Raw genomic sequence first — 26,633 nt, 5'->3', positions numbered from 1 at the left:
AAAGAAAGCTAGAAGTACATGCAATGAAGACGGCTCTCGCTGAGTCAGATGCGAAAATGGGAGTTCTGGAAAATTATGAATGTACTACATCAAATGGCATTGAAAAGACAGATGAAAGAGAAGAGAGGAACTTCCAACCGCTATATCAGCGTGCCTCACCACCTCCCCCCAGTACACCAGAGGACGTGCAGCTTCCAGCAGCACCACTAACGACCAGCATATTAAAAGCAACAAAAAGGGAATTCAATGAAGGATGGGAGCTTCATAGCCTAGGCAAGGCTATCTCCCAACAGGCGAATGTCACAGAATACCTCGTGAAGAATCACAAAGCTTCATTACTTCCTGAGCTCACCATTCCAACATTCACTGGGGACTCTCTAGAATACAAGACATTCATCAGATCTATGGAACATGGAGTTGAAGACCGCACCAGTGACAATCGTGACCGTCTACAGTTTCTGTTGCAGTACACAAGTGGACAACCACATGAGCTGGTCAAAAGCTGCATTCACATGGAGCCTACTGCAGGCTATACCAAAGCAAAACAAATGCTGAAACAGTTCTTCGGCGACGACTTCAAGATAGCGGAAGCCTACATCAAAGAGGCTCTGGAGTGGCAGACAATCAAGCCTGAAGACGGTGCAGCATTGCAGTCATTTGCATTGTACCTCACAGGCTGCTCCAACACAATGACGGATATAAGCTACATGGAGGACTTGGAAAACGCATCCAACATAAGAGCGCTGGCTAATAAGCTACCGTACAGACTCAGAGAATCTTGGAGAAGACACGCCTTCGACTTACAAGAAAGAACCAACAAAAGGGCAAGGTTCAAGGATTTCGTAGACTTCGTCAACAAGCAAGTTAGATACGCTCTACACCCGCTCTACGGAAAGATAAGATAAGATAAGATAAGATATTCCTTTATTAATCCCCTTGGGGAAATTCATGACACACACATACAGCTTAACGTCTCATAAATGATATTAACAACAACACAATCATTACATTTTTACAGTAACAATGGCACAGCATAAATTCAACAGACATGTACATTTGTTGAACATGTCAGCATTACAGGAGGCCTGAGACACTGTATGTGATAGCCGGCCGCCTACGTATGGATGTGGCGCCTGGTGAACTGGAGGGAGGGCGGAGTGGGTGGGGGGGGGAGGGCGGATAGGAATTTGGTTGTAGAGCAGTCAAGGGGGTGGTGGGCCCCCACCGTCGAGCATCAGAGGCAGCCTACGTATGGATGTGGCGCCAGATGAGTCACAACAGCAGGTGCGGATGGGGTGGGTTGGGGTGGGTGGTGGGGTGAGGGTAGGGGGGGCCTCATCAATCTTATCGCTTTCAGCTAGTACAGACCGTCCCCTCTTTCTCAGAATCACGCACTGCCGGCGAGTCAACTCCTCCGCGCTGACCCTGGCCTTGGTCCGTTCCACAGCAGAAAGGATAAGGAGGGTGTGGGAAGGGGGGAGGGGGGGGGGGGGTGATAACAGATGCAGCTCGAGGCAGATATGCCGCATATAGTTAAAAACAGGTCAATTTTGTCTAATCATCGTCACCATCGTCGTATCCCCTATTACGGTACGGTGGCATTTTTATTTTCACGTCCCTGATTTCTGACGTCATGTCCAGTATGGCCTGTGACCGCGAAAGTTCCTCCACATGGTTAGAAGCAAGTCTCTCAAGAATTGTCTTCAAGCATGACTGTTCGTCTACATGATAGTCCAACATGGTCTTGGAGCTCAATTGTTCATCACCGCGCAGGGTACTTAGATCAGCGATCTTCTTAAACAGTTCCATCAGGTTATCCTTGATCCCAGCCAGATCCCTGGCCTGGGAAATCAACTTCTTCCGAATTAGCTTCAGACAGTACCAGATCCAGCAGCTGACGGTGCCCAGTCCGAGCAGCATGACAATTAGAAGATATACGTCCTCAACGTCGTTTATCTCCAGTGGGAAAAAGCATATTGCGAGCCAGGTCCCGTAAGAATTTATGGTGTATCCCGCTTGATAGCTCCCAAGAGGGCATAATGGGTCATCCGCATTCTGCTTCCTTGTAGAGAATATGCGATCAATCGCTGTAAAAGCCCAGCTTATTAGATCCATATTACGGTCAAAAGTCGAGTTGAGTTGAGGATTCTGCTGTAAAAAAGAAGAAGAAAAAGGCCAAAACGTCTGAGCGTTCTCCAGCGAGTGCAGATCTAGGCGGTGAAAAACGAGCTGTAAGGGCTGGTACGGACGTCTCCAAGCGGATAAGAGAGAGGCCTTGAGGTGTTTTCTCTGGAGGAGGGAGAGGAGATAAAAATGCGACTGCTCCTGGGAAGAGTGGGTGGTGGAAAGATAAAGGAAACATAAAGGACAACACTACAGCCACAAAAGAACCAAGTCAACAGAGAACAAAAGAATACAAGACAAGGACACACAAGTCACAAAAGGTGTACGCTACAGCAGTTGACTCCCCCAAGGCTGAAATGACTAGAGGCATGAAGGAGAGCGACGAACGTGCAACACCAAAGACTCCAACCGCTGCAATGGACGCAAACAGCAAGCCCTGTGGCTATTGCAACGGAGAGCAGCATACCCTTACAGTTTGTAGAAAACTCAAGAGCAAACCACACAAAGAGAAGATAGACTTTCTAAAAGGCAAAGGTCTATGTTTTGCGTGTTTGAAACATGGTCACATGAGTAACAGCTGCACAGACAAAGTGCAGTGTCAAGAATGCTCTCGACAACACCCCACACTGCTTCACTACAACTTTAAAGATCGCTCTAAAGACTCTCAAGAGGAAGCGAAGTCAACGGAACAAGAAGTGACAAGTGCTCTTGTACAAATGATGGAGGCCTTCGGTGTCACTGGGGCCGGAAAGGAGGATTGCGCTCTCTCGATTATTCCAGTGCGCGTCAAGGCACAGAAGGGAACCAAGGAAGTAACGACGTACGCGTTTCTGGACCCGGGTAGCTCAGCTACTTTTGCCTCAGAGTCGCTGATCTCACAACTGAACATGGATGGACGCAAAGCAAGCATCTTGCTGCGAACAATGGGATCAGAATCTGTTGTGGACACAAATATTGTGAATGGACTGGAAATAAGCAGCCTGGATGGAAAACAATTCATCGAGCTTCCAGAGGTGTTTTCTCGGAAAACCATTCCCGTCTCCAAGGAGAACATTCCCCGGCAAGAGGATGTCAGCCGATGGCCTCACCTAAAGGAGGTGAAGCTTCCCACTATCCAAGCTCAGGTTGGATTGCTCATAGGAGCAAACGTCCCGAAGGCAATGGAGCCGCTCCAAGTGGTGAGCAGCGTGCACAAAGGACCATATGCCGTCAGAACGATCCTAGGCTGGACAGTTAATGGACCGCTCAAAGGCGGAAGTGACGCAAGCCAGAAGAGCAAGCGGACAGCAGTGACCGCAAATCGGATCTCAGTCGCCAGGCTAGACGAGCTTTGGCAGCAGCAGTTCAAAGTAGACTTTCCGGACGCCGGACAAGATGAAGACATCGAGATGTCAAAGGACGATCACCAGTTCATGAATATGGTGTCACGATCCTCAAAACTTGTGGATGGACATTACAGTGTTTGCCTGCCAGTCAAGAACAAAACACTGTGCTTGCCCAACAGCAGATCAGTTGCCGAACAACGTGCGCTGAACCTACGAAAAAGATTCTCGAAAGACGACAAGTTTTGCACAGAGTACGTGGCGTACATGGATAATATCCTCAAGAAGGGCTACGCCGTGAGACTCGACAACGCTGATCAGGAGTCAGCAAAAGGAAGAAAGTGGTATCTGCCTCACCACGGAGTCAGACATCCAGTTAAAAAGAATCTACGTGTCGTCTTCGACTGCGGAGCAAGCTTTCAAGGAACATCACTGAACCAGCAGCTTCTGCAGGGACCGGACCTGACAAGCTCCCTAATAGGGGTCCTGACAAGGTTCAGACAAGAGACCGTGGCGGTCATGGCCGACGTGGAGGCTATGTTCCACCAGGTCAGAGTCAGCGATGAAGACACCGACCTCTTCAGATTCCTCTGGTGGCCTGAAGGGAACTACGAAAAGAAACTCGTCGAACACAAGATGTTAGTCCACATCTTTGGTGCAACATCATCGCCAAGTGTTGCAACGTTTGCACTGCAGAAATGTGCAACGGATCACGAGGAAGAGTTTGGCCCTGAAGCAGCCAAAACAGTCAAAAAGAACTTTTATGTCGACGACTGTCTTAAGTCGACCGCCGACGAAGAGACAGCCATCACACTTTGTGCTGGCTTACGAAAGATGTTGGCAAAAGGTGGATTTCGCTTGACGAAATGGTCGAGCAATAGCCGAATGTTGCTCAACTCGATCCCCGAAGAAGAAAGAGCCGAAGGGTTTCAAGACCTGGACTTAGACGAAGACAACCTGCCGGTGGAGAGAGCATTGGGGATCCAGTGGTGCGCCGAATCAGACCAGTTCAGGTTCAAGATCAACCTCAAAGATCGCCCGCACACTAGGAGAGGCCTGCTTTCCCTCGTCAGCTCTATCTTCGACCCTTTGGGGTTTCTCGCTCCAGTGGTGCTGCCCGCCAAGATACTCCTACAGGATATCTGCAGGCAGAAGTATGGCTGGGACGAGGAGCTACCAGATAACGTCATCCAGACATGGGAAAAATGGATCTCAGGACTGCAAAGGCTTGAGAACTTCGGAGTGGACAGATGCGTCAAGACGAAGCAGTTTGGAGCTCCAGTCTCCGCACAGCTCCACCACTTCGCCGACGCAAGTCTAGAGGCTTATGGAACAACAAGCTACCTGCTACTGCGCAACGCGACTGGCATAGTTCAAACTGCCCTGATGATGGCAAAGGCGAGGGTCGCACCCTTAAAGTCTCCAACCATACCAAGGATGGAGTTGACCGCGGCCGTAGCTGCCGTCAAGATGGACAAGTTTCTCAAGAAAGAGCTCGAACTCGAGCTGCAAGATTCTATCTTTTGGACCGACAGCACAGCTGTGCTGAAGTACTTGAACAGCGAAAGCACAAGATTCAAGACATTTGTGGCTAATAGAGTCATAGCTATCCTGGAGCATTCTCAGACCTCACAGTGGAGGTATGTCAATACCACTGTGAACCCCGCAGATCTCGTCTCAAGAGGACAGACTGTCGACGCATTCCTGAAGGAACAAAGCTGGCTGTCGGGACCAAGTTTCCTGCACTGTTCACAAGACCAGTGGCCCAAGAACCCAGATCCTGGAATGCTGGACGTCGATGATCTGGAGATCAAAGGAGTAGCTCAAGTGCATGTCATTCAGGCGGAATAGCCGGAAGACGCAACGGGACAGTTGATGAACCATTTCTCATCCTGGACAAGGCTTAAACGCGCTGTTGCCTGGTTTCTGAAGCTGAAGGTCCTGCTTAAAGAGCTGAAAGAAGAGAGAAAGGCACCAGATGGAAAAAGCAAAGTGAGCCGGTTCAAAAAGGCTTTCCAAGGAACAGGCCTCACCTGCAAAGATCTAGCCGTGGCAGAAAAAGAAATTGTCAAGCACACCCAGAAACGAACCTTCAAAGAAGATTTGACAATGCTAGTGGAACAAGGAAGGGTGAAGAAAAGTAGCTCACTCTTCAAGTTGAATCCAATACTGGAGGATGGAATCATGAAAGTAGGAGGAAGGCTGAGCCGAGCGGCAATGCCTGACGAAGCCAAGCAGCAAGTAATCTTGCCCAAAGACTCGCACATCACAAGGCTTGTGCTGAGACATATTCACGACAACACAGCTCACGCAGGAAGAAATCACATGTTGGCTCAGCTGCGTCAAAGGTTCTGGATACCTGGAGCAAATGGAGCCATCAGACGTTTTTTGCATAAGTGCGTCACCTGCAAAAGGCTACATGGAACAACTGGACAGCAACTCATGGCAGACCTACCTACCTGCAGGGTCCTGCCAGACGACCCCCCCTTTACAAGAGTCGGCGTTGATTACTTCGGCCCATTCCTAGTGAAAAGAGGAAGAGGGGAGGCAAAAAGATACGGAGTCATCTTTACGTGTCTCGCTATACGAGCCGTGCATCTAGAGGTAGCATCTTCACTCGACACAGATGCATGCCTGAACGCAATCAGGAGATTCCTTGCGAGAAGAGGACAAGTAAGAGAGATGTACTCGGATAATGGAACCAACCTCAGGTCAGCTGACACTGAGTTAAAGAAAGCGTTGAAGACGTGGAATACCAACGAGATAGAGAAAACCTTGCAGCAGAAAGGTATCCAATGGCACTTCAACCCGCCAGCAGGCTCTCATCACGGAGGGAGCTGGGAAAGGATGATCCGTTCCGTGCGGAAAGTTCTAAATACAACAGTGAAGGAACAAACCTTGGATAAGGAGGGGCTTCACACTCTGTTGTGTGAAGCCGAAGCCATCATAAACGGCAGACCCATCACAAAGGCATCGACGGATCTCAACGACCTGGAGGCTTTAACGCCCAACCACTTGTTGCTACTCAAGGTCAAGCCCCAACTACCACCCGGAGTATTCAATAAAGACGATCAGTACGCTAGACGCAGATGGCGACAAGTTCAGTACATCACAGATGTTTTCTGGAAACGCTGGTGCAAGGAGTACCTCACCCAGCTCCAAGAACGACAAAGGTGGTCCACACCTAGAAGAAACTTCAGTAAAGGTGACGTGGTGCTGATCGTGGATGATACTTCGCCCAGAAATTCATGGCCACTTGGGAGGATCGTGGAGACCTTTCCTGACAAGAGAGGTTTTGTTCGCCAAGTGACAGTCAAGACCAAGACCAACGAGCTTCGTCGCCCAATAACCAAGCTCGTCCTTCTTCACGAGTCTGAGGACCTTTGATGAACTTTATTCCGAAGGCAAAGCCTCACCTCGGGTGGGGAGAAAAGGTTGATGAACCGAAGTCAAGTCTCTGTCATGGGCAGAGCGAAGATCAAGAGCTTCACTTCTTCAGTCTAGTTTAATTTTGAGACTTTAGATTGTGATGTTTAAGTTAAATGACATTTAGACACCTTAAGTTTATATTTTTGGGTAATTGTTTCAAGGCTGTTGATAACAATTAGGGGCCGGTAATGTAGGTGCCTAAATGCCTAGTCTGGTAATTAAGAGTAATTTCAGTTAATAGCAGTTAATAGAAAAGCATTTTGGCCCTGTATTTCATAGGATAAATAGATAGATATTATTATTACAGAAGTAATATCTAAGACAATCCATGTCTATCAGTAAGAATGTTTTCTTTGTTGTTAGTTTGTTTCTTACAGGATATTTGGCTGATAGGCCGAGGGACTTTTAGTTTGACAGGATAACGGTGATGTCATTGATTACTGTCAGCTGCGGCAAGGTGACAGCTTTTGGTTTAGAAAGAAAACAACGCAGATTTTACCGGTGGTCAGGCCAAGTGATGAGAGAGTGGAGCCAGACAGTTTTTAGACCTCTCTCTCTATATTTCCCTGGATAAACTTTGTTAATCTCGCTGCTCTATATATAATTAGGAAACAAGAACGTGTAACCGAGTTGGACATTAAATAGTTGATACTACTTCGTGGTCGGTGCTTTTCTTGTGCGTGGATATGGAACGGGAGGATTCAAAGTCTGAGAGCGTCTGAAGCTTACGGCATCAACAAGTTTCGGATACTACAGGCCGTGTGGCCAATCAGAGAAACGCTGAACGAAAAGCTGAACACAAGTTGGTTGCCTTTAATATCCACGCATCCTGGACAGTGTTTCTAGTTGTATTCTAAAATTCTATTCTATTGTATTCTAAAATGTGACTATATGGTTTTATATTAACTTAATAAATAAACAAAAGCGAAAAATCTACTTATTTCAACAAACATTTCAAACTACATAACAGATTATGCACATAAAACGCTGAAAACAACCGAAGCAATAATAGTATTTTAATGAGGCTATTATTATTATTATCATTATTATTTTTCAACAAGTTAGCCCTCTCATAAATAGCACATATAAATGAATAACTAACTTGAACTAACTTAATAGGATTGAAGTGATATTCGGTCGCCTGGCAAAAAAAGAAAAAAAAAGCCTGACGATGTGCATTGGGCCGCGGCTCTCTGACGCCTTATTTTCTGGGTCCCGGCCTGAAAAGTTTGGGAACCCCTGTTCTACCAAACCCACCACCCTCGTGACTCGCACGTAGGCGGGGGTGAGGCCTGTGATGTGGGAGACCACCTGTCCCTGACGGACATAGGCCTCCATCGAGGGGAAAAATGGGCAGACAACGCCCGTCTCTCTCACAGGACGACGTTGCCATAGATGACCTATGAGATCATCAGGGACAGGAACAGGCAGTGGCTGCGGCAGCGGCATGCCGTTTGCGACTGCCGCCGCCGCCATGAGCTCGGGGAACAAAGCACACAGTTCCCCCTGCACACTTTCCCCCACCGAGCTTGCGTCCCTCACATGCGGCAGACTACTCGTCGCAGAGCCACATTCCGATGTGGCTGATAGCAGGGCATTCCGCCGGTGAGTCGGAGGTTCTAACCCAACATCAGCGTATGAGGGACCCCAAGGAGACCTATCACCCCCCGCCAGTGTAACCTGGACGTGAGGCGGACATGTCTCCACCGGGGCATCAAACAAGAACCTGTCTGCCTCTACCATGTAGTCCTCAGTTTCCATCGGCCACGGAGAAGCAGACGCATCCTCATCCGGCTCCAGCAACTCCCCAAAACCAGGCCGTTCGCCGTTTGGACCGTCAACCCCGCTCCAAGACGTACGGCAGAGGAGGAAATAAAGAACCGCTGGTGAAGGGTAACGTTGTTATGACTTAGCTTTTTTCTTTGTAAAAAGTATGAGAAAGAAAAAAGCAAGAAAAAATGTAAACACGTAACTCAACTTTCTTCAGCTTAATACCCTTGTCAAGTGATTGGTATACAGGCACTTTCTTGTGGTGAAAGTGAGGAAGGAGGCGAGTGTGGGGCCACACACCTGCTTATAAAGGTAGCGGATAGGGGTGTGGCCAGACGAATGTTGGTATGTAAAGGTACATTGTGAGTTTTTATTCAGTGCATATGCACGAAGTGAGATTAGTGCAGATGACGCTGAGCGGAAGCTAGTATGATATAGAACAGGAGAAAAGTTGCTGAAAACAATGTATTTGGATGGGACAGGAAGAACCATTCACAACCCGGAAGTCCTACCGGAAGTGCCTACTTCACGTTGTGCAAGTGGAGAATAGGCATCGCTTCAGGTTAGCAGAAGACTACATTGGAAATCCAGAAAAAACAAGACAACTTCTGCCACAGGGAACACTGCATTATAGAGATAGCGCCCCTAAGAGGATCTGGCCGGTAATGCACTTTTTCAAATTCAAAGAGTAGGGTACTTCTGCAGTGCCGCTCGGTGACATTGAGTAGGTTATTAAAATGGAATAAAAGCCAAAACAACCGTGCCACGGTCCTCAACCGTTGGATTCGAAACACGGATTTATCCGTGGTCGGGCGCCATTGTGGTAACCTGGTAGTGCTGCCTGTTAACGAGGCGTTAACGATACTGCGCCCTTGCAGTAGAGGTTTGATTTTTAAGAGCTGGATCTGTAAATATAAAATATATAGGAAAAGTCATGGGGGGATGGGTGTCATAAGAATATTCAGTGACATGTTATTTCAACTTCAAAATGGGTCACCCTGACCCAGCTCATGCCCCTAATATTAATGTTGTTCTCCGATTTTGGCTGCATTGCATGTTTGTGATTGATTGATTCATTCTTCATTGAGCAATACATCAGTTAAATCAATATACCGTCAAACATTTAGGGTATTAAGTACAGTGAACGTCATACAACAATGGCAGTTTGGAGTGAAACCGTTCAGCACAGTTATTTGGGTTATATAATATGTATGCTTTGCCCACTGCTGACATTCATTTATAGTCCCTCAGTGCTACCTTAGCAACGGCTTGACAACCATCTGTCTTGACTGATGCCAGTGACAAGCTAACTTCAAGCTGACAAGCCTTTCTGTCAAAAACTAAATGTGAATAATTTATGATCTGACACTATGTTTGACAGAACAGCTTGCTAGGCAGACATGTCATTGTCCCCAAATCAATAACCTTTTTCACATCAAATGGCCAGTCATAGCCTAGTAGTAGTCATAGTTAAATAGAGGAAATTATTTAAATCCAGGAATAGCCTCTCCACATACCAATCTGCGTTGCTAGCTCTTATGGAAAAAGAATAATCGCCCAAAAGAATAATACTGTGTGCGTAATTGCAGAATAACATTGGAGTGTAACACAGCAGTGCAAATCGATTCATGGTGTTTGATGTAAGTGCACTGATGCCAGAGCGCATTCGGCTGAATAGTGAGATGTTGTAAACTGTGCTGCCGAAATACTATACCAGAGGTAGTCTAATATAATATTAACACTCTTTTTAGACAGACTGACTAATAGACTATGTTACATATAGTGCAAGGATTTCTCTCTCCATGTACATCCCGTCCTCGCAACGCTCGCAAAAAATTATTGTATTTGAGGCGACAAGTCGACTGACAGCGATACAGCTACCACGCATATTTGGTTTGAAAATGGTTATTGATTTGGGCACCATGAGCGGTCTGGCTTGCAAGGCAGCTATGGGTTACAGGTTGGGTAGCGGATGAATTTAGAACAGTTATTAATATTGAGCTGAACTACGTCTGCATTAAACGGTTTTAACTGCCGGCCAAGAACACACACACACACACACAAAGGGAGAGCCTCTGTCATGACAGTATCACATCTGCTTTGGCTTGTAACGTATCTTGCCAACCCTCTTCAATAAAGTGGATTGTTTTGCACCAGCTACCATGCGTCTCTGTGCTGGAGGGCCCCTTTTGAAAGCCACTTAGGTGGCCCTGTGGCAGGGTCTACCGCCACACTGCCCCTTTCAATACCAGCCCTCCGGCAGCCTCCATAATACATCGGTTTAAGAGAATGCAGTGTTCTATACAGCATGTGTGTATATATAGCCTGCTCCTTTCTCTCCAGCCCCGCGCAGTGCCCTCTGCTTGAGGCCCTGGCAGCGCTGGTGGCATTTATTTGTTTAAGATCAAGATTCTCTCTCTCTATGTGTGGGTGTCTCTGGAGGATCCCAGGCAATTACTGTGACAGTGTGCTCACTCAGCAGAAAAAAACTACTGCAGAGGTTTGACACCAATACACAAAAAACAACAACTCGTAGAACATGTCTTGCAGTTTCAGCAATAGCAAGAAAATGGGTTTTGGGCATATTATTAGCCATGATTAGGAAGGAGAGAGACACCAGAGTTGTAAAAGCTTCACTTCAGTGAGACCTCTCCTCCAACAACAAGAAAAGAGCATTTGTTATTGATTAGGGAGGGGGGGGGTAGAAAAGGGTTTGACATAGTGTTTGCAAAGCTAGGAGAGAGTAAAACACAGTTGAAGGTGATTTTGAGGCCTGTTCTCTGTCATATGTGCATGTAACGCGTGGAAGGACATGGAACCCTGGGGTACAACCACTGTAGGTTAGTGTCAGAGAGTGTATGTGTGTGTGCATGCATGCATGAGGTAGAGGGGGATTAAGCGTCTGTGTGCAGGCCCGGACTGGCCATCGGGAGCACCGGGAGTTTTCCCGGTGGCCTGGCCTGCACAGATTTAAAAAAAAAATTATAAAAAAAAAAAAGAAAAAAAAAAATTATTATAATTATTATTATTTTTTGCCAGGCCATTGTTTCTAGTTGTGGCGGCGGCGCGGCGCGATAGTTAGATAACCTAGATGGGTGGGGAACAACCAGGATTTCACTGTCTGCGTCAGAGTTGGAGAACTATCTGACTCTCTCTCTCACGCGGATCACACACACACAATGGAGCCGTGCTGCCGCTTGTGATTGGTGGAGGCGGGACCAGGCGATACAACTGATTGACAGCGGAGGCGGCGAATGGAATGGCAGACGGCACTCAGATGCAGAATAACAGCCAGGCAATGAGCCAGGTAGTGAGGGACTCGGGAGAGATACAGTAGAGCGAAAGTCAATTAACGTTGATGTCAAGATGGACAGTGGAAGAAAGAGAAAGGGTGGAGGAGAGAGGGATAAAACAAAGAAAAAGATAGGCCCTTACAGGAGAGAGTGGTTAACTGTATTATAATAGTAAATAGAAAAATATGTTGTGCTCTTGCTTTTTTCTTTTTGAAGGTGGAGAGAGTAGCATTGCTAGTGCCACAACAGTTTTATTTGAGGTCCATAACAGTACATTGTACTAAGCAATTGTTGGCTCATTAGTTTGTGATTCACATGCACTAAAATTCACCAGAATGCAGGAAATTAAGTCTATATCTCCCGGTATGAATTATTTCCCCAGTCCGGCCCTGTCTGTGTGTGTGTGTGTCACATGATAATGGGCTAAGGTAACACTGCCAGCTGTCACATACTGTAGCTGGGAAATCTCACTGTTTCACGCTTAAACCCAGGTGGAAAAAAAAGTTTACTAAAATATACTTAACTCATAACCGGCAACGTCCATCATGTGGGACGTTTTTAGGACGATTTGCCCACCGTAACTTTGGTGACCCCTAGTGGCTCGGGTGTGCATCTTTTGTAATATAATATATAAATCGAATTTAAGGCTTATTTGTTGCCTGTTCTCGAGTTACATGCCGGTATTTGAGGCTTGTGCAAAGTACACAGTATTGCGCAAAATACCACTCCCGACTCTTGGGCATCTAGTTCCGTCAATCTAGATCCAATCTCGAAAATGATTGTGGAGGGTTGTAGCCAATGAGTGTGGCTTTCCAATGATACCCCACCTGTGGATGTATGAATCAGGGATCTGGTGAAAAACGAATGAGCGAAAACAGGAAGAGAAAAACAGCCGAATGAATTGAAGTCTATGAGAAAACTCAGTTTTTCTTTTGTACACAGTTTACCAAAATCACTCATTTCTGAATGGATCTTTATGAAATTTGGACATGTACTACATAAGGCTTCAGGCTATGGGTCCGTATGGATTTGTAAGCCATACCACCTTCTGGCGAAATACTACCTCTGGACTACTAACTACTACAGAAAAACTTGAGTAACAAGTTTTTCTACAACTCAAGTTCAGGCCTATGTTACTCTATTACGTTAGCACTAAAATAGAATTTTCTTTCTCGAATCAGACACTTCAGAATGTCATCTTTCAAAAGAGACCAGGCTCATGCATGTGCTATAAGTATAAAGTATGTTGTTTTGGTTTGCAGTCCTCAAAAATGAAAACTAAAAAGGCCACTTTTGGGGGCGCAGGTTAAGAGGTTAAGTGTACTAATTATACTAACTTGCCTGTCCACTCATGATTATTGTACTTAAAGTGCACACCAGAATTACCGCACCCCTTCAGCCTCCACAGCGGTCTCTCACATCATTAGAAATGCATATAAATCAATGATAATATGAATAGCTAATAAACAACTAATAGGCATATCTATATGCTGTTTTTCTTGAATAAAAATTACTTGATTAAATCAATTTCAGTACTTCATTGATTTCTGAGAAAATTATTTCACATACTGTAGTTCAACATTGCATAAGAACGCATATGCCATACTGTATAAACTCTGAACTATGTTGCCTATACTTAAGGCGTTGTTACCTTTTATGTTATCAGTACTAAATCAGTACTAAATACCATTATGTCCCTATGCCATAAATGTCATGTATGTTGTGTATGTCATAAATGTCTATATGAATTGAAAATGGGGGACCCTGATGGAAACAAGACAAATGTCTTTCTCAGGTCTGCATCCCCTTAACAATTGTGTGTATTGAGCCGTACTGTATTGTACCCATTCTGCAATCTGTTAAATAAAGTTTTCATTCATTCATTCACACCTATATAGGGGCAACAGTAGAGTGGTTGTCTGGCAATCTGAAGTGTTATAGAGAGATACAGGGAAGAGAGCGGTAGCATATGGTAGGCTGTGAAAACAAAGCTGTGAAAATCAAAGCACTTCCCATATATAGATACATGTGAAAATTCCTATATATAGATATAGTGGTCTCTGTGATAGAGGTAAATGCTCTGAACTCACAACATTCTTACTTTGTGAAAACATGAATGAGACATATTTCACCACAGTATTTATTTAAACATAATATAAATGACAAATATGCAAACATGTTACGATTATGCTTCTTCGGCATGGTGAACCCAGGTGGCAGAGTAAATAATGATGATAGATGAGACAGAAGTCGACGTGGTGATGATAACAGTTTACTTTACAAGACAGGAACAATACACGACTGACAAACATAGGTAACATTTAACAATGAACCCGCAAGGGACTGCTGGCCCACAACACCTACAGATACAGCACTCAAAACTCAAACCTCTCATGCCTCTCTACCACTCTCTACCACTCCTCTATTGTTCTTGACCGGGCCAGATTTCACACCTCCACTTCCTCCCACAGGCTGGGCAGATTTTCATCTTACATTTTTATTCGTCCCAAATGTCCCAGCCCCATCAGATTTCTTAGCTTTTTTCACTGTTTACTTATCATGCATTGCAACACTAATATATGGTCAGTACCCCAAGTCAGACTGCCCATATAAAAATTATTTTGGGGGTCTGAGGGCAGTAGCCCCCGACCCCCTCCCTGGGGAAGCACTTAAGTTAACTACCCTCCCTTTGTTCCCCCAGCCAACACCCCCGGAAAATTAACACCTGAGTAGACTTAAGTGGCACACAAGCAGCAACAAGCAGCAGACAGGCAGCAGAATTGGTTTGATTTTTGAGCGCTGCGTCTGTAATATACAGACACTGATAGACACAGAGGGTAATTACAAACAGGACACAGGTGTGGTAGACAGAAACAATAGAACACAGAGCACACTGGGAAAACAATAACAATTAAACAACCAGACTAAAACATATTTACAAAACACAGACAGGGGAACACAAGTCTAACAAAGTGGAGACAACAACGACAACACAGACAATAAACATAACTGGCAGTAAATAATAATAAGCTGGTGTGTGAGCTGATGCCAGATCTGCATCAGCCCACCGGTTGGCAATGTTATGTTATGAGGGTTATTGATGGGGGGTTGTGAATGTCTGGGTCCTGGACCAACCGAACCGGGCGGAGGGTTGCCGGCTGGTCCCATAGGACCGGGGGAAATGTTACACAAACATTGTAAATACTTCACCTCTAAAAACAACACTGCTTAGCTTACTCAAATGTGTTGTAACTAAGAGTTTAGCTGGAAATAAATTCTATTGTTCATACATGGATTACCAGATGTATCAACTACTAATTCCACATGAGCATTACCTCATTGATAACAAGAGGACAGTGGCCTAATGGGCAATAGGGAATATGAAACATAACACTGATCTGACAGCACACTGCTGTAATTAAGAGATTTAGTGAGAACATATTGTAACGTCCTCACTATTAAATGACTCACCGAGGTTGTTGTTGTTTCTCACTTCGTGTTTTATTCAACTTAGTGGATATAGGTCTCAGTACAAAAGACTGGGTGCATCACCTCTGCTTGTAATGTGTAGACCAGTGGTTCTCAAACTGTGGTACGCGTACCACTAGTGGTACTTGGTGGTACAGCTGGTGGTACTTGAAAAAATATATATTAAAAAATTACTATTTTTTTTTGTGTGCAGTCAGGCCACTGAACTTAGAATCAGGCCAGGTCAGTGTTTCTAGTTGCAGATACAGATGAAGCCTTTAGTTTTCATGGACACTTTGCCGCGACGGGCGCATGGTGATGTCACGTCATTGGAATTCATTAGGAAACCAGGCTGCTGTTCTGTTTTATGCCGCCAGGAGGCGCAAAGTCTGTTGACTTCCTCATTCATCACTGTGCCTTTGTGTTGATAACAGACGAGCCACTGTCAACGTTGGGACGGCGCAAGACTGAGAGAGACTTTATTGTGAATTTAAAATACTCTGGTAAAGTGGGGAGGGAGATTGTTCATTCAAGTAAGCTATAATACAGTATTATATGGCCACCAGACAGTGAAATTGCATTTATCCGTCGCGCAAAAAGCTGTTTTCTTTTACTTTGAAAAATGGTCACTTCCGCCTCAGTACTGAGCTACAGTTGAATGAAAATACGTTGGTAAGCTAGCGAACATTGCATTCCTTATTCATTTCAGTAACGTTATGTTTTCAAAGAATTAAGGACATGTCAACAACAGGGTGGATCTGGAATGCAACTATGTCTGGATTATGCATTGAAACTCGAAAGACAGTAAATAAACTAACTAATAAAACGTTCAAACTTCCAACTTGTGTATTGTTTTCATAAAAGTCGACTAAGATTGTACTCTTGTATTTTGCACTGTATGTCACAGGTGAGCTTGCTAGCCATTTGATTGTTAACGTGATACTCTGCAGTGCAGGTGAATAAAGTAGAAGCACTTCTTATAGTGTACAATGGGGGAAATAAGCTACACCATCAGGCCTGTTTAACTGTGTAGAGGGGCATTTCTTGTACTGAAATAGCACACTGGATCCATCTGAACAGCTGTTTCAGCTGGAGCATTTTATAAACAAACGACATTATGACAATATCAACATGTCGCAAGTTAACAGAAGCCTGTGAAACTTAACATTCAGACAAAGTCACAGAAGATTACAGACTGTATTAAGCCCAAACTGAGTAAAAGATCATCGAAGCCTAAACAAATGTGTCGCCCTTGTAGTGGATAGACTATATATCAACAACCAACTGTTTAGGGACTCCAGTATCACTCCCTGGTTATTCTGAAACCCATTGAGACTATTGCTTTATGGTCGGTAGGCCTACTGACACTTCCTGTATTAAGCTAGGCTTGCATAAGGGTTTTTGTTATAGCTCGTATCAATGTGTGTAGCCTGAGAAATAAGTGCTATGAAATTGAATGTATGGTCAAAGCTAACTGGATTAATATCCTTGCCATCTCTGAAACGCACCTTGATGATTCCTTCTCTGATTCTGCTGTAACTATAGAAGGTTTTAATATTTTTTAGAAAAGATAGAAACAGGTTTTGCATTTGGCATTTCATCTACATGTATTGATCATATTTATACAAACGTGCCAGGCCAATGCTCAAAGGCAGTCTCTGTTCCTGTAGGTTTCAGTGACCACAACATCATAGCAGTCTCCAGAATGACGAAGGTCCCAAAAGCCAAAGCAAAAATTATTGTCTCACGGTCATATAAGAGTTTTAACATAGAAGGTTTTATTAATGAAATGTCGGGTTGTCGTGGAATATATTATCATGTTCTTATAGATCTGTGTTGAGACATCATGTTATACAGCGTGACTTTCAGTGTGGCCAGCTTGACTGGTTAATGTGTGTATGTCTCTTTAAGAACACTCCGACATCCCCTAGCCATAACTTCTTTGTTGTTGTTCCCAGTGACTGAGAACCATTTTTGTTTACCTTCATCATCATATCTGATATTATGTTATGACTGACAACTGTGTATTTAACATATGTCTGAAACAGCGCTCTGGGTCAGTCTATGGCCAGACGCTAGTGGGTTAACATATTGTCTCTGACTATAGACTGTCCTTTCATAGGTGGCCACGGTGAAATAAACGTTCTTCTTATTATTAATAATGACTCAGAATGATTTGTAAACGGCTCATCGTTTAGTCCTTTAATATTTCCCATTACAGATGGCGACGAGTGAAATTATGGGATCTTTTTTTTATCTAGTTTATTAGATTTTAAAGCGATGGGTGTCGAGGTGGCCGCGGGACGGACTCTGCAGACAGGGTGAATCTTGGGTTTCCAGGGAAGCGCTGCCCTGTCTCAAACTCCTCCGCGCACTGGGGGGGGGGAGAGGACAGTCTGCGGCATCCGTTTGGCTGTCACCTCCGGCTTGAACCTTGGGAACGCGTGGGGAACATTCGGTGAGCTGTTGGCATTCTGTTTAAAGCGGTTTTGTTTTGCATCTATAAAGTAGTTAGGTTACGATTAGATTAGGGTGTCTAGATTGACCAGACAGCGAATGACACAGAGTGGTGATTGCCGACGAGCACTCCAGGGGAGAAATAATATCCCTTGCCTCAATCCTCCGGGAAAAACAAGGAGAAGGGGGACGCCTGTCTACCGACTGTCTTGTCAACTCTGGCAGGTAAACCCATGGGGATGCGTGTGGGAGTTTGAAGTTATTTTGGGGTTCTGGGTCTAGATGGTGTCTAACACTAGAACATAGTATTGTTAGAGTGGTTGAGTCTCTGGGTCCAGGTGGGGACGAACACTAAAACATGATGTTGTTTTTCTTTTTGTGTTACCCTCTTGTTTTCCTCTGAACACTTGGAATTAAAAGGTACGTTCTGATTAGGCGAGAATTACATTTGTATCCGATATTATAGGCGTGAGCAAAGGGTACTGTGGGTATGGTGGGAATTACTTTAGTTCATGCAATAAGTCCCGATTAGGCGTGGGTTATCTTTTAGGCACTGATTCTGTTTTTTTGGGTTGTTTTTCTTTCACAAGGAGGCGGGAAGTGAGGCTGTGCGTGGGGAATACCAAGAGAGAGGAGACAGGTGCTGTGTTGTATGATTCGTTTCTACCACCTATCTGGTCAAACTGCAGTTTTTCTGAAAAGAAATAGTATAGGGGCGTTGTTAGTACGCTGTTCACAGAGCTTTTTTTCCCCAAGTGATTAGAGGAAACAATTTTTTGTTTACCACATATTTTATTTTAGTTTTTTGTCTGTTAAGAAAAAAGAAGCGTGTTAAAGAATGGAGGATGTGGACAATTTAGAGGAGCAGGGAGCAGCCTGTATGTGGAAGGGGGGTGTGAGGGAAGAATCTGACACTTTGTTTTCTTTCTCTTCCCCCACGGCGGTGTGCCCGGGGATTGCAGTGGACTCCGGGCTCGGTGCCTTTCCGTGTGCGTCACCAGCTGTCCCGCCACGCCAACGGCCTCGCCGACGACCATCAACTCCGGAGCGAGGGGATAGGCCTCATATACCACCACCACCCGCAACGGTCTGGCCTGTGTCAACGGCCATACACGGGGCTGGATCAATAACAGCAGATGAAATGGCCAGGCAATTAGGGAAGCTGAGTCTGCATGCTCAAGAGCTGATGGAGCGGTCACAATTGTCGCTGATAAAAACGGTCGGACAATCACAGTTAGCCCTGGTGAGAACTGTCTCACAGCTTGCAAAGGACTACTCAGTTGGGCAGAGCATCCCGAGGAGCATCCCGAGAAAGAGGCAGCGCAAACCTGCTGGTGTTTGTTTTGTATGCGGCCAGGACGGTCATTGGCATAAGGACTGTGCCTATAGGGAAGAATTTGAGGGGGAAAAGGCGCAATGGCGGGCAGAGTTGCAAGGCGGGACGGAGCCCTCAGAGCATTGACTGGACGCACTGCGGGGAGGCATCGACCAGGAGGACATGATGTAGCAGGCAGAGTATATCACACACACATGTTTACATGCAGGCACATTATGACAGGGGATAAACAATTCTGGTTGAAATATTCTCATTATTCTGGTTGAACAATTCTCATTAGATATTTCCATTGAAAAAACCCTATCAGATTTATTTAAAACAGGCTTGATCCATGCATGTTCCTAGTCGAGACCGGCTAAGTGGCATTATTTTGACATTGGCATGGGTGAATTTACATCATTTTAGTATCTTGTTCTTGAACTAAGAAGCTGGACTGTCTTTGCTCATCATCACATTGTACCAGCCACCAAAATACTCATCAATATTTCTGTAGGAGTTCTTATGGACATGTCTGTGTTCAATACATAGAACTATCCTACATGTCTGTGACCTATCCTACATGTCTGTGATCAATACATAGAACTATCCTATACTTAAGTGTCGAATGTGTTATCATTATACAGCACAAATACAGTACAGTGGGAATACATGTGGCGAACAGAGTGTAGATGGCAATGATTTTGACGGGCGCGATTAATTGCTATTTGTTTTAATGAGGCGGAACCAGTACCTACCCCTCGTCATCTCCGTGTGGGGGGCCGCTGGCCTTACTACAGAGCACAGCACGGCCTATAGCAACGGCACATAGCTTAACTACATTTCTCAAGTGTTGCTCCTTTTAACCAAGTAGCGTTATGTGTAGTGTAACGTTAGCTGTTTTTTAGACCCAAGTAGTTACTCGCTACTGCCGGAGAAACTGGACTGCTAAATAAAGATTAAAGATCTAACGTTCGTTGATGCTCATTCAGTGCTAACAACATTAGCTAAATAGCTAACAAACTAAATACAACGTATAGCATAGCTACAACACAGAATAACGTTAATACAATTACATGCATCATTGTTTACAATAAACGGGAGGGGCTAGTCAAAGGACTGGACACGGGGACAAGTTAAACATGAATTAATTTATTATAACAGGTAGTTTCGAGTCGTGCCTACGCACCACAGGGCTACTATTCTAGTATATACGGGTTTGACGCTTCCTCCTCATTGTTGATAGCCTGTAGTAGCTGCATCTAAACGTTAGTAGCTAACGTTAAAACTAACCTAAAGTTAGTTGTTCACCAACAATCTCAATATTTGTTTTATTATTAGCTCAAAAACACGGAACCGGACGAAAAACAAGTTGTCCGCGCAATCCGCATAGGTTCTGCTAGGATAATCACACAACAATACTTCCGGTCCGGTCGGTGGGCTTCAAAATAAAAGTCTAAAACACCGGAAAAGACGGAGCGGTGGGCTTCAAAATAAAAGTCTAAAACACCGGAAAAGACGTTTATTTTGTACAGCGTTTTCCTCCACGAGTACTCGAGTACATCATGTGATCAATCGATCTGGATTATTTTTGCCCATCCCTAGTTTATCCTGTGCTGAAGTCTCCATTCCAATAGAGATAGTATATATTTTGGTCTTTATTTGATTATTGTTTCACTGCCAAAAACACGTATGAGTAAGAGTCAAAAATTTAAACATGCACCCTCTAATATCTGAGCAGTCTCAGTACTATGACGAAGTCTAACAGAAGGGGAAACCTGGGTGTAGGTTGGTGATATTAGGGTAGAGTCGAATGTGTTATCATTGTACAGCACAAATACAGTACAATCCCCCAAAACAGTACTTAAGTATGGTAACGTACCCCTGGTTCTCAGAAGCTAATTTCAGTTGGTATCCTTAGAGATGTGAAAGATGAATCATACGTGGAGATCTGAATAAGAACGACCCCAAGGCTATTGAGCTTACCAACCTACTGAGCAGCGTTGAGCTAATACAACATGTAAATGAACCCACTCACCAACATGGTGACATCCTAGGTTTAATGATGGACATTGATAAAGTATCAGTAATCGAATTACCTATATCTCACCATCACTGTGTATTCTTCAATGCTAACTTAAACTGAACAGGGAAGCCAGCTGTAATGTGTTTTGAAGACACAGAGGTCACAGTGTAGGAGTGGTGTTTTACACTACAGGAATGAAAACAAGAAGCCACATAGAGACAAGAATGACAGGAGGATCACGAGTACGAGTGGCAAGAAAGAACTGTTTTTCTATGATTATCACAGCGTATATACACTGCACTCCATTTGCAACAAAATATGAAGGACAGCAGTATTCTTCACTAACAAATTACAGGACAATTTGCTTGCGTTATATCAACTGAGCTTTACAAAACTGTCATGGAAGGTGACTACTCTATTTCCTGTATTGGCCCTTTGATAATAATCCTGATAATAATTAGCTGTCACCTAAGTGGCGAGCTAGTCTTCCTGGGATCCACATAGAAAGACAACAGAAGACACTTTACTATTCAATTTACTTATGTTCAGTGGGCAGTTATTCCAATGATTGATGGCACAATAAACAACTGTCCTCTTTAAAGTATTTGATTTTGGACGTGGTAACATAATCTGTCCATCATCAGCTGACCTAGTAAAATAAGAATGAACCTGATTGCATCTGACAATTTGTGAGCCTATCTTATCAGACACAGGAATGAAAACAAGAAGCCGCTATATATATATGTATATATATATGTATATATATATATATATATATGGGGGGAGGTGACCGTTTGAGCGGTGAAATATTCTCTATTACTCTCCTCTGTCACGGACAGATGCACAGTGGCTATAGTAGGGAAACATAAATAAAATAAAATAGCAAAAGATATGTATGTATTACTGTGGTAAATTAGACATTAACACATCAAGAAATTCAATGTACACAGGAAAATTCAAATTGAGTAAAATTGTACTCCCAAAAAGACAGCATTGGCTCCGAATCTAAATAGAGTCAAAATGACTCTTGTCACAGAGTTAAATCTTCAGAGTTATTTCTACTCCATTTAGTGTTAACATTTAACTCTACAAAATACCAATTTGCTCCATTTAGCATAAAGTAAAAACAACTCTAACATCATTTCACTCAACACAGAGTTGTATTTTACTCCATAGCGTTGTGATCCCATCAATAGAGTTGTATTTGACTCTGTATAAGAGTAGTAATTGCCTCAATATAGAGTTATAATTCCCTCAATATGGAGTGTTATTTTAATCTATAGTTATTTTTCACTCAATATAGAGATATTTTAAGTTATATTTCACTCAATATAGAGTGGTATTTTAATCAATATAGAGTTATATTTCACTCAATAGTTATATTTCACTCAATATAGAGATATTTTAAGTTATATTTCACTCAATATAGAGATATTTAAAGTTATATTTCACTCAATATAGTGGTATTTTAATCAATATCGAGTTGTAATTCCCTCAATATTGAGTTGTAGTTCACTCAATATAGAATAGATTTCACTCAATATAGAATATCATATTTCACTCAATATAGAGTGGTATTTTAATCAATATAGAGTTATATTTCACTCAATAGTTATATTTCACTCAATATAGAGATATTTTAAGTTATATTTCACTCAATATAGAGATATTTAAAGTTATATTTCACTCAATATAGTGGTATTTTAATCAATATCGAGTTGTAATTCCCTCAATATTGAGTTGTAGTTCACTCAATATAGAATAGATTTCACTCAATATAGAATATCATATTTCACTCAATATAGTGGTATTTTAATCAATATCGAGTTGTAATTCCCTCAATATTGAGTTGTAGTTCACTCAATATAGAATAGATTTCACTCAATATAGAATATCATATTTCACTCAATATAGAGTGGTATTTTAATCAATATAGAGTTATATTTCACTCAATAGTTATATTTCACTCAATATAGAGATATGTTAAGTTATATTTCACTCAATATAGAGATATTTAAAGTTATATTTCACTCAATATAGTGGTATTTTAATCAATATCGAGTTGTAATTCCCTCAATATTGAGTTGTAGTTCACTCAATATAGAATAGATTTCACTCAATATAGAATATCATATTTCACTCAATATAGAGTGGTATTTTAATCAATATAGAGTTGTAATTCCCTCAATATGGAGTTGTAGTTCACTCAATATAGAATAGATTTCACTCAATATAGAATATCATATTTCACTCAATATAGAATTAAATCATAATTTACTCTGGAATAATACATTTAAAATAAACGGGGTCAAAGCAGAAATCAGTATTTAACAATGCACTTTTATTTGCAACAGGCATATCCTTTGGGATGCAAACAGTTTTACAACAGCGTGTGAACAAGAATCATGACTTCAAGGGGCGATCGATAGAAAAAAAGGTCATTAATAAAATAAGATTTATCAATAAGCTTGTGCAATCTTTGTCTTCAGTTGCCAAGAAATTTGAAATTCCTAGTACCTTGGACTTAAAGGTCTATGATGACTTAAACCACTGAAGTCGACAAGGAGGCGTTTCAATTAAAGAAACCAGACATGGGTGTGTTGGAGATTTGTTCACCCCAAGTTGCTTATTAACATGGAGCCTATCCTCATCCAAAATGTCACACAGGTACTGTATATGTTTGTACTTTGAAATGATCTTTGTTTCTATACGCCCAATGTAATGTAACATAGTAAAAAAAACGTGTCTGAGGAAGAACTTGCTTGGTGTGGATCCTTCCTAATCTAATGTGATCTTTTTACATTACACTTGTCACAAACATTCCTCTCTTGCTAATCACACTTGGTATATGTCTACGTGATTGTTAGATTCAGTAAGCCCCTCTGCAAACAACTCCATTATATACAAAAATCACCATGACTTCAAGGCTTCATGGGGAGAGTAATCGATAGAAAAAAGGTCATAAATAAAAGACAATTACATTTTGGCCTCTGTAAAGTGACAGCAGCATCTGCACCCTTTTAAAAAGGGATAGCTCACCCAAAAAAATAAATCGATCAATTACACACCCCATGAATCCTTGAATTCATGGAGATTTGTTTGTTTGTCGCATTCCTGAGCCAATAATTCAAGCCAGTCATCAAATTATTGGCTCAGGAATGCAACAAAAAGAAATCACCATGACTTCAATTAAGGCTTCATGGGGAGAGGAATCGATCAATTACATTTTGGCCTCTGTAAAGTGACAGCAGCATCTGTACACCCTTTTAAAAAGGGATAGCTCACCCAAAAAAAGAAATCTATCAATTACACACCCCATGAATCCTTGAATTCATGGAGATTTGTTTGTTTGTCGCATTCCTGAGCCAATAATTCAAGCCAGTCATCAAATTATTGGCTCAGGAATGCAACAAAAATAAATCACCATGACTTCAATTAAGGCTTCATGGGGAGAGTAATCGATCAATTACATTTTGGCCTCTATAAAGTGACAGCAGCATCTGTTCACCCCAAAGAAATAAAAGAAAACTAATAGTGTTCATCCCCAGTGCAATAGTTCAAGAGCTTAGTGATTTTCTCTTTTCCTTTTTTAAATCACAGGAAACAGTATGGAACAATAAATGAGCTTGAATCGTCATCACTGTATGACATCTGTATATCGAATGCTTTGTAAAACAAAAGCTCTTTGACATCAACTACATGAGGTCCATCTGTAGTACACACAACTTTAAATGCATAAAAATTGTCATCCAGAGACACGGTTTGTAGTGCAAATGTAAACAACAGTAACCTCTCATCTTTAAGAACAACACGGTGGATTTTGTGAAAAACTGGAACCTCACTAAGAACTTTAAGACAAACAACTAAACCTGAACGATACATATTTCCATGGTGTTTGGCCCATTTAACATTTAACACCTTGGTGTCACTTGGTACCTGAAGAGTCTCCGCTATCTCACAGCCTCTGTCCATCACATTTAATGCTACCATTTTACTTGGACCAAGCACCAGTCTGTTGGGATCAAATGTCTGCCAATTGTATGCTACTTGACTTTGGTGTTTCTTTGCCAACGTTTTAGTTATATTTTTGAAGCTTTTTAGTTGTTTTTTAAAGAAATTATGCTTCGCTTCATAGCGCATGCACCAGACATGCAAAAGTGGTCCAATTTTACGAATACATGTAGGATAGTGCACCATAAAATGATGCTTTGGTAGTAGCCTCCTGTTGGGAAACAAATGCTTGAATAACCCGTAGGGGTGCACCGATATATCGGTCGGGTATCGGTATCGGCCGATAAGTGCCTTGTTGACTGCTATCGGCCTATCGGCCGATAAGCTCAAATGTGCCGATAGCAGTCGGCGATAAATAAGCATCAATTTGTGTAGCGTCAAAAGGCAAAAAAAAAAAAGTTCACTCGCGACCTACCTGCGCCCGCCGTCCCCCCCACACACACACACACACAAGCTACTGCATCACAGTTACTACTTATGATTAACAAGGCATTCGTTTTGTGGCATTAACGTGATATAGTTAGTGTTACACGGACAATAACATCAGCATATTATTATTACCCATAGCAGCAAGGCATTACTCGGAGTCCGTTCATAGCTCAGTTCCATTCCGTTGCTCATTCCGTACCCAACTACCCACTACTAGTTAGTTAGCACCATCCAGGCATCAACGTGATCTCCCGGTACGGTAGCTAGTTAGTTAGCACCATCCAGGCATCAACGTGAGCTCCCGGTACGGTAGCTAGTTAGTTAGCACGAATCCAGGCATCAACGTGAGCTCCCGGTACGGTAGCTAGTTAGTTAGCACCATCCAGGCATCAACGTGATCTCCCGGTACGGTAGCTAGTTAGTTAGCACCATCCAGGCATCAACGTGAGCTCCCGGTACGGTAGCTAGTTAGTTAGCACCATCCAGGCATCAACGTGATCTCCCGGTACGGTAGCTAGTTAGTTAGCACCATCCAGGCATCAACGTGAGCTCCCGGTACGGTAGCTAGTTAGTTAGCACCATCCAGGCATCAACGTGAGCTCCCGGTACGGTAGCTAGTTAGTTAGCACCATCCAGGCATCAACGTGATCTCCCGGTACGGTAGCTAGTTAGTTAGCACCATCCAGGCATCAACGTGAGCTCCCGGTACGGTAGCTAGTTAGTTAGCACCATCCAGGCATCAACGTGAGCTCCCGGTACGGTAGCTAGTTAGTTAATAACGTTATATAGTTAGTGTTACACGTTCAATATAACATCAGCATATTATTTACCCGAACACAGCAAGTAAGCAAGGCATTATTCCGTTCATAGCTCCGTTGCTCATTCCGTACCAAACTACCCATTCTGCAATCTGTTAATAAAGTTTTCAACCAGACAAATGTATAGAAAGGCTTTGTTTTATTATAACATTTGTTGCAGTAAAATCATTATGT

This window comes from Notolepis coatsorum, assembly GCF_963971535.1.
Source record: "Notolepis coatsorum genome assembly, chromosome: 13".
In the NCBI taxonomy this organism is placed as follows: Eukaryota; Metazoa; Chordata; class Actinopteri; order Aulopiformes; family Paralepididae; genus Notolepis; species Notolepis coatsorum.
Note: the sequence above shows the minus strand (reverse complement) of the source record.